Here is a 9,870-nt window from a genome sequence, read left to right as displayed (position 1 = left end):
AAACACGTTCATGTAATCGATTGGCTAATGTTAATACGAACTTTCTTGAAGGTAGAAACGCGAGTATCGAGGGAGGACAATCAAGCGATAGAATTGTTAAACAAAAAAGGTATGTGAGGCTAGTCCTTTCTTTCTAAGACATGAATCTTATGGCATGATTTCCCTCCTTCTTCAAGAATTTCCTAGTTTCCAAAAAACTAAGAGTCTATGTTCATAAATAGCCATATGAGATAAGAGATACATTATGAGCACGCTCATGATGATGATGAGCTTAAGTCTAAAGATTCTAGAGTCCATGATATGATGTTCCTATTAAGCTAATGATGCTATCTATAATCCATTGATGTTATAGACTATATACACTCACCTTATATGCTAACTCCTTCAAGGTGAGGTAGAATGTTTATGAATGCTCCACAATGGAATCGGGGGTTCACGACCTTATGTCAACCCCGATAAAGTATAGTTGTCTTTGAGTTTCTATGCATGCATTATGATAAGTATATGATGATGATTACACGCGCCTATATGGTAGGGCACACCGCTAAGGCGGGCAGCGTATACACTATGTCTAGATAGCATGGACAGACACCACTAGTGGGCGGCATGAGATGGCACCCCGGACGCGGGAGGCCTGGACGCAGGCTAATGATTATTACACCGTACCTATATGGTCGGGCAGCTTATACATATATGCATACATGATGTGATGATAATTATGAAGTAAGCCAGCATGCAGTATTTCTTTTATAATTGACAGTCAGTTACAGATTGCTCCTCATTTGATGTTTCCCTATTTCATTGATGTATTATTATTGTTGACGCCTTACATACTCAGTACAATGTTCGTACTGACGTCCGTTTTCTTTGGACTCTGTGTTCATGCCCACAGGTAGACAGGGAGGTGATCCAGATTCGTAGGAGCTATTAGCTGTCTTGAGAGCACTCCATTTTCCCGGAGGTGCCATTGATTTATTCTTTTGGTATATATATGTTTTGGGCACGACGGGGTCTTGTCCCGTCCATATGTCTAGTACACTAGTAGAGGCTCGTAGATACGTAGGTGTGGGTAGTATGGTCTCATGGTTCTCATCGTACGTATATATATATATATATATATATATATATATATATATATATATATATATATATATTATTTTGATAGCCGAAGTGCTTATGTATATAAAGTGAATATGTTTCAAATGAAAATAGTTTTCTATGATTATGAGCATAAGAAATAGGCCAAACCCATCGCCAGCCTCTTGTGGTCGACGACTTCTTTCACTTGAACACCTCAAGTGACCTTTGTTCCATTTAGACACTTCAGGTGGACAACCAGTGTTTCATTTAGGCTCTTTTTGCACAATTTCAGAATTAACTGAAGTCGTGTTGCCAAGCGCCTCTTACGTGGAAAAATAAACGAATTCGTATGGGACACGTGGAAATTTTATTTTTTTACAAAAAAAAAAAACTTTTTATTTATTTTTCTTTAGAATTTCTATCCACCCCCCGCCCCCAGACTCTTGTTGCCTTCTTCACATTCCTTCTCCCCCCCCCTATGTTCCCGTGTCTTCTTCTTCCCGCATCCCTCCCCCCCCCCCCCCCCGCTCTTCCCCGTCTTCTTTCACTGCATCCCCACCATTGCAATTTTTTTTTCACTTCTTCTTGTTTATCTCTCCTTCTCAACACTTCCTCCATCCCCATCCACCACCACATTGCCACCGCAACACCACCACTAAATCCAACCTTCTACTCCTATCATTTTTTAACGCAGCAAGTTAAATCAATACACAAATTATGTATCAGCAAAAAAAAAAAAGTAAAGAAAGGATATGGGTTTTTCAAAACTTAAACTCCATCTCAACCTCCTCTTTTCAAGAACTCAAATTTAAGTTCAGCAACTATGGCTGAACACAAAAGCATTAGTAGTAATTCAAAAAGTCATAACAAGGTTGAGCAGTGACACCATCGACAATGTTAAGGCCAAAATTGATGGGTCATGATTTTGTGCTGTTGTTTTCATGAATTGGGGTTTTTGCGTTTTGTATATGTTTTTTCTTTGTGTTTTTATCTACGATCAAGAAGCAAATTTTCTGTTTGTGTATATAATGTGTGAGTGGAGATTGATACGTACATCCCATTTCAACATGTGTTGGCAATTCGTGTTTTGAATTATGTTCTTTTGGGATTTATGTTCTGCAAATAGTTGAACAGCTCATAATCTAGTGAAGGAAATTGATGGCGTTGTGGTGGCAAGGTGGTGGTTATGGTATTTCTTAACAATTTAATAAGGTCCACCAACTTTTAGTTCCATATTTTTAAGAAATTTGGAGAAGGAGAAGTTTGGGGAAGAGGGCTCACCATTTTTTCGAAATTTGAAGAAGGAGAAGTGTGGGGAAGAGGGTGTGTGGGACCCCCCGTAACTAAATAAAGAAAAGAACCAAAAAGAAAATAGTTAAAAACTAAGAAAAATATGTTCCCAGACGTCAAAATAGCATTTTCACGCGCCTATTCAACGTGAAACTCACCCAAATTGCCATGTCAGCGAAAAGAGCCTAAATGAAACACTGGTTGTCCACCTGAAGTGTCTAAATGGAACAAAGGTCACTTGAGGTGTTCAAGTGAAAGAAGTCGTCGACCACAAGAGGCTGGCGATGGGTTTGGCCTAAGAAATATGAATGAACGCAGGATGAGTAATAGAATGAGTGGTGCTCGGTGGTTAGCCCCGGGTACCTGTCATGGCCCTAGTTGGGTCGTGACACCCTTCTTCCCTTATCTGACCTGATGGTGGACCTCTCGGGTTGAGGGTATGGATGATATCTATGTCTTGATGGTTGGAATTTTATTTCTATCACATTTTTTGGTCTATTTGAAATTTTTTATCCAGTTAACCGGACCTGGTAGGAGCCCGAGCTGATCATCCTCCACCCGTATCTTGGATTCATACCTGTTATGGACATCCGCCCATGTAACAGCTCCGAACTCTAATAGATTTTCTTTCAGTTTGAGGGAAGCGTTAGAACTTCGGGGGTTAAGTCCCTTCGTGAAAGCTTGAGTCGCCTACTCGTCGGGAACCGGAGGCAGCAACATCCTTTCTTTCTGGAACCTTATCATGAACTCTCTGAGCTGTTCGTCGTCCCTTTGGAAGATCTTGAATATGTTGGACTTTCTCGCCTTCACCTTCCGGGGCCCCCGCGTGAGCCTTTACAAAAGCATTTGCGAGCAGCTCGAAGGATGGAATAGAGTGCTCGGGCAGCGTACAATACCATTGTATTGCCCCTTGGTCAATGTCTCATCGAACTTCTTCAACATTACCGACTCAATTTCATCATCCTCCAGATCGTTACCCGTTATGGCACAGGCATAAGCGGTTATATGTTCTTGTGGATCTATTGTCCCATCATATTTCGGGATATCCGACATCTTAAATCTCTTTGGGATCAACTTCGAAGCCGCACTTGCTGGGAAAGGTCTTCGAACAATATATTTGGTTTTCGCCCCAGTCAGAATTGGAGGTGCCCCTGGAATCTGATCCACTCGGGAATTATAATCCTCCACCATCTTTTCATTAGAGTCGATCGGTTTAGACAACGCCTCCAACATCTTTATCACCTCGAACGATTAATTGGGCACCGACCATTCTCGATCGCTACTTATCTCAATTTCCCTATAGGATGGCACTGGTACTCGGTTTGGTTCCGCTACCCTGACCCCGTTGTTGTTCTTTTGGAGTTGAGATATAGCCGTCTGGTGTTGTAGCATGGTTACACCTGATGTTCTTGCAATAAATTATAAATCACACATAAATTAATCTCCTCTCCCGTCTCTTCGGCTGCTTTACGAGCAGATGCCCTATCAACGGGCGGATCTCCGCTGTCATTAACGGCTACATTAGAGTTGACAGCACTCGCATCAACAGAAGGATCGTCTATTGGGTCGCCCGAAGGCATGATGTTCAATGGTACCCCATTGTTAGGGTTCTCATCGTGGTTGTTGTTATCCGCATTGTTTAAGTGATCAGAGTGGCTGAGGTTCGACATGTCGAAGTTAACCCTGAAATCACAAAAGGCAAAAGAGCAAGTGAAAGTTGAGTTGCAAACAAATCACCGCTACTATCCTTGGCCCCACGGTAGGCGCCAAACTGTTTACCCCTTAAAAAGGTAACAATTCAATTTGTATGTGGTTCAAAGGATACGCGGTTTGATTCGTTTATAAAGTAAAGGAATAACAACAATGGATAAATATTAATGACACGAAAGTAAAGAGATAGCCTCAGTGGATTTGAAGAACAGCACAATGTCTGGTCCGAATTGAGGCCTAAGCACTTCAAACTCGAGCCAATTGGTATAAAATTCTATAACCTTTGATGTTTACGGAGCTTTATGAATTAGGATTTTCATATAAGTATGCAGAAGAAAGTAAAAATATGAGATGCCTCCTTATGAGGGTTTACCTCCCTATTTATACTACAAGTGTTCGTGTTATACATGGTAACTAAATCAATCATGGGATAATGATTCCTTGAATCTCGAGTTCAACAGCTGAGTGGCATGTTAAGCGGAGAGAAAACCGCAATGGGCCGTATTTCTCGGACCCTTATCAACTTGAAGCGTAACTCTTCGAATGTTACTGCATACGAATGACTGAGTCCGGAACGTTCCTATCCGACCAGTCGAGCAAACAATGACCTATTACTCCTTGTTCTCATTCCGGACCTTCGGCCGTTGGGTCGAGACCTTAGATCCCGATTTTCATTGTATACACGTATATCCCCGATGTTACCACATCCTCTGACGTAACTAACCAAAAGTAGATGTTCATAAGCATGATTGGTCCGATCAATCTTTTGAACCTTGTAATTAGTCCGAGCATTCCATAATTACCATAATTAGAGAAAGAGCAACAAAAATGAACCAAAACAATAGAAGGAAAACTCTTTCAGTCTTGTGAAATTTAACAAAGTAAGAGTGACGAAGCTTTTGGGCAAATGCAAGATCCATGTTGTTAGTATTACTTTGTTCGCCCCACTTTATATGATGCACTTTGATTAAGTAAGGTATGCAACAAATCAAAATTATTTTTGCTATTTATGGTCTAGAATAAGTTATAAATATTTTCATAACTATAAATTTATGTCGGTAAAATGTAAATTTAAAATTAAATTGTTTATAACTATTAAAAAATTATTATTTCTAAAAAAAAATTAAAAAAAAATACATCGCATAAAATGAGATAGAGGAAGTATATAAGAAACTCCCAAAGAAATTAGATTTAAGTAATGCAGTCCCCAAAGAATATGAAGAAGCTTCCAATATGAATGCACAATGAGATGATATGTTCTTTCTGCTTTTAAAAGCAAAATATTCTTGGACGTTTAACTTGCCTATGTCACAAGAAGTAGTGTCCAATGCTCAAACAAGAAAAGCAGGTACAACTTCAAATTCAGGGTAAAAGTAGGTACAACTTCAAATTCATGGTAATTTCTCTTACTTTTGAAAAAGCAGCGAATCAGTCAAAGGTTATTGTCTTTATCTACATATACCACAGTATATTTTTTAGGATATACCATTGTATATTTTTAAGGATAACTTTTTAAATTCTATATATAACTTAAATCAATATTATACTGTAGAGTATAGACAAAGGAATTTTCTGAAATTAAAATCCATATTAAATTTGTTTAAACTCTTGTCTCTTTAGTGGTGATCCGCTAGCCTTCCATACATTCCATGTCCACTGATAGTGTTTGTAACAGTTAAATTTCGTTCCTGAAAATAATAATCAAGACAAGAAAAATAACGAGAAGTATTTAATTGAAGTATTTGATTTCAATAATTTGTGCGGGTTACAATTTTTAGAAAATCTTCATCAAAAATGTAATTCTCTGATTCTTCTCCTCATGACCATCAACTCAAGGGCTTGGCAGGTTGTTCTTGAATTGATGGATTAAGCTTGTTATTTGAATTTGACCAGGAATGTGGGGCAGACTATGTCTTCCGCAAATCAAGAATTATTCTTCATCTTCAAACGGTGATCCGTGAGTTTTCCGCATATCCAAAGCCTGTCTCTTTAGTGGTGATCCGCTAGCCTTCCATACATTCCATGTCCGCGGTCAAAAGTCTGCCCCACATTCCTGGTCAAATTCAAATAACAAGCTTAATCCATCAATTCAAGAACAACCTGCCAAGCCCTTGAGCTGATGGTCACGAGGAGAAAAATCAGAGAATTACATCTTTGATGAAGATTTTCTAAAAATTGTAACCCGCACAAATTATTGAAATCAAATACTCCAATTGAATACTTCTCGTTATTTTTCTTGTCTTGATTATTATTTTCAGGAACGAAATTTAGCTGTTACAAACACTATCAGTGCGTGCCTCGTGACTAAACAACACATATTGGATAAGCGAAAATAAATTAAAAATTATCTATGTACTCTTACATCGCTCTTTTTGTTTTTTTAATTTAAGAAAAGTTTTTACCATCCTTTTGATCAAGGTACATGTATATAACTAAAATAAGGACACTTTTAATTAACAGTTGTGCTGTTTAATTGTGCGAGTAACAAGTCGATGAATCTACTTTACGTTTTGCTAATGTCCGGAAAGTCCACCTTGCACTTTAATATTCCCTCAAGTCTTTTCTTCACCAAATCATAAGATTCTTGGTTTTCTTTGGGTAATGTCGGGAAAGTCCACCTTGCACTTTAATATTCCCTCAAGTCTTTTCTTCACCAAATCATAAGATTCTTGGTTTTCTTTGGGTCCCCTTTGTATGACTAATAAGATCATAACAAGTCGTAAAGTGTCATACTTTAATAACTTAAGATCATAACAAGTCGTAAAGTGTCATACTTTAATAACTTCCTGCAATTTTCAAACAGGTATACGCGGACCGGTTTTACTATTCAAATACTGTCAAGAAGTAAATGATCCATTTTTTATTGATCTTATCGGTTCTGTTTGCTTTAATTCTGTCAAACGTAAAAAGACATGCGATGGGGTCTCCGTGTTAGGTAACCTGCCGAAAACAATAACCCTGAGAAAGCATTCTCTAGTCTCCACAGCTTCACTATAAATACGTGATTTTTCTCATCAATGTACCACACTTCTTCTCTTCAAAGTAATAGGTTATAACATTATTATATTTCTAAGTAAAAATTCATCCATGGCTTCTTTTAAGACTGCCATATTTTTGTTTTTCCTAGTGAGTTTAATGGGAGGCTCCACAGCTCAACTCACCACTGGATTTTACTCAAAATCATGTCCTAAGCTCTATGAAACTGTGAAATCTGTTGTTCGTTCTGCCATTCAGAAGGAAACCCGAATGGGTGCTTCCCTACTTCGCCTATTCTTCCACGATTGCTTCGTCAATGTAATTTACTTTCTTGATTTCCTCTCCTTTTTTCCGATCGTTTTTTCAAGGCTGAAGTGGTGAAAACACCCCAAACTTAAGCGCGTTTAAATCTTTAGTCTGAACTATTGACCCTCATAAAAATACCCCTAATCTTGGCCAACTCAATTTAAATTCACCCCCGTGTTAGGACACCTCAGCAACGTGAATCCACGTGCTGTCCACTTGGCATTTTCTTGCTGTGCCATGTAGCAACATGGGGTGAATTTAAATTCAGTTTGCCAATATTAGGGGTGTTTTTAAGTGTGGCAATAGTTTGAGGACTAAAGTAATATTTCGTGCCAAATTTAGGAATATTTTCACCAATTCAGCCTTTTTTCAAATATTATTGTTGTCGTTGTTTCCACGTTCTAAACACGCTAATGTTTTATTATATGTAGTACGACGTTTATCTATTAACAACATAAAAGTGTTATATAGTGCGCACTTACATATTTCCAACATGTTTAGTATTTTCTGTTGCCAAGTGTCTTAGGATCGTGATGTTTTTTCTTCGTGAGACTAAAGTTTGACAATTGGACACTTTGTTGGTGTCTTGTTTACTAGTAAAGTCGTGTACATCTTTTTCTGTCTCCAGGCATTTACAAGGTATGATAAGGGCCCGTTTGGACATACAAAGTTTTCTTAAAAAAGAACTTCTGGTTATATTATTATTTATTCGAAAATCATCCACCCAGGCTTTCACCTCCAGGGGTGGTGGCCGGTGGCCTGGTGGGTTATATCAATTTTTCCACTCTAATTTGAAGTCTTGAAAACTGATTCTAATCACCTTTTTAAGTAAAAACGATTCTCTCACAAAACACAACACTTTTTTTAAGTGAAATGCATGTTCAAACAAAACTTTAATTACCAAATATACCTTTTTTCAACTTAACTTCAAATATTATTTTTCAAATACTAATAAAATCATGTCTTAGTCTCCATTAGATCGATAAGTTACATTAGGCGAAATAACCTAATTGTGTAACTTTTGACTTGTCATACTCCTAAATCAGTCACGTTTACCTCAATTTTTTATGTTTTTTTTTTTTTTTTTTTTTTTTTTTTTTGGTTGCCGCAATTGCTTAATGAATTTATTTCAGGGATGCGACGGATCATTGTTCCTGGATGATACATCAACCTTCACAGGCGAAAAGAGGGCACAGGCAAATTTCAATTCTGCCAGAGGATTTGAAGTTATTGACGACATCAAATCTGTTCGAAAAAGATCTTAGATGTCGTCTCTTGTCTTGACATTTTATTTGGCGTTCTTGCCCGACTCTGTTGTCATCGTAAGTTCATTCTTCATGTTATTATCACCATATTTCTTATTTAAACTTATGCAAATATACCTTTCGGCCAACTAATTTTACAAACATAGCCGAAGTATCCACTACCTATACACTTCGACTGTCTGTTCTATGTATATTATAAGTATATATATTAGATGTATATTTAATATATGTATATTAGATGTATATTTAATATAAACTATACACTACCTGTACACTGTATACATATTCTGTAAACTAGAAGGCCGGATGATGTTTGGCTGTAATTTTTCCTATTTCTTATGTAAACCGCCTGTTAAATTTTATGCTAACCAAGAATGTTGGATGTATATATGCAGCTTGGAGGGCCTAATTGGGATGTAAAACTAGGAAGAAGAGATGCCAGGACAGCAAGTCAAAGTGCTGCGAATAACAGCATTCCTCAACCAACTTTCAACCTTAACCGTCTTATCTCTAGCTTCAGTGCTGTTGGTCTTTCCGCAAAGGACATGGTTGCCTTAGTTGGTTTGTTCTCTTCTCCGCAACTCTTCAAACTCAATAGATTTAAGTTATACACACTGATATTGCCAAAAAAAAAAAGGTATTAATGAGAACTGGAATACAACATTTACAGCTCTGGGATAGTAATTGCAACAATCAAACCACTCATTTACAAAGGAAAATACTGAAAATAAACTAATTACGGATAGTAGAAAAAGGAGATGAGAGACGGAGAGAATTGAAGATGGGAAGCAGAGTCTTTGGCTAAGCATAATCACAACACGCATACCCCTCTACTGATACCTACGAGCACAAGTTATAACAAACATATATCCGCTAAGCCACAGCCATCCTGACACCTGTCCTTCGGCTGGATCCCAAATAAAATTCTAATTTAGGCCAATAGTATAATCAGGAATGGGCATGTTCACAACAGTTTACACCATATATAACTATTGTTTAAATTCTAGTAATTCAAAAGTGCTCCCTCCATCCCAAAAAGATTGTCTTAATTTGACTTGGTACTGAGTTTAAGAAATAAAAGGAGACTTTTGAAATGTATAGTTCAAAACAAGCTTTAGATATTTGTGTGGCTGTAAATCATCTCCTAAAGTTAAATTATTTTTAAATTGAAATGTGCTAATCTTTTTTAGACAAACTAATAAGGAAAGTAAGAAATTTTTTTTGGGACGGATGGAGTAGTATT

General features: G+C 37.5%; 1 pseudogene; it reads left to right on the top strand.

Annotated features, from left to right (window-relative positions):
* Positions 1-7,046: 7,046 nt before the first annotated feature.
* LOC132029680 (peroxidase 52-like) lies at positions 7,047-9,864 on the top strand (annotated as a pseudogene).
* The last annotated feature ends 6 nt before the right edge of the window (positions 9,865-9,870 follow it).

The sequence above is a fragment of the Lycium ferocissimum genome, chromosome 1, assembly GCF_029784015.1.
Source record: "Lycium ferocissimum isolate CSIRO_LF1 chromosome 1, AGI_CSIRO_Lferr_CH_V1, whole genome shotgun sequence".
In the NCBI taxonomy this organism is placed as follows: Eukaryota; Viridiplantae; Streptophyta; class Magnoliopsida; order Solanales; family Solanaceae; genus Lycium; species Lycium ferocissimum.
This window is presented reverse-complemented; position numbering and strand designations above follow the sequence as displayed.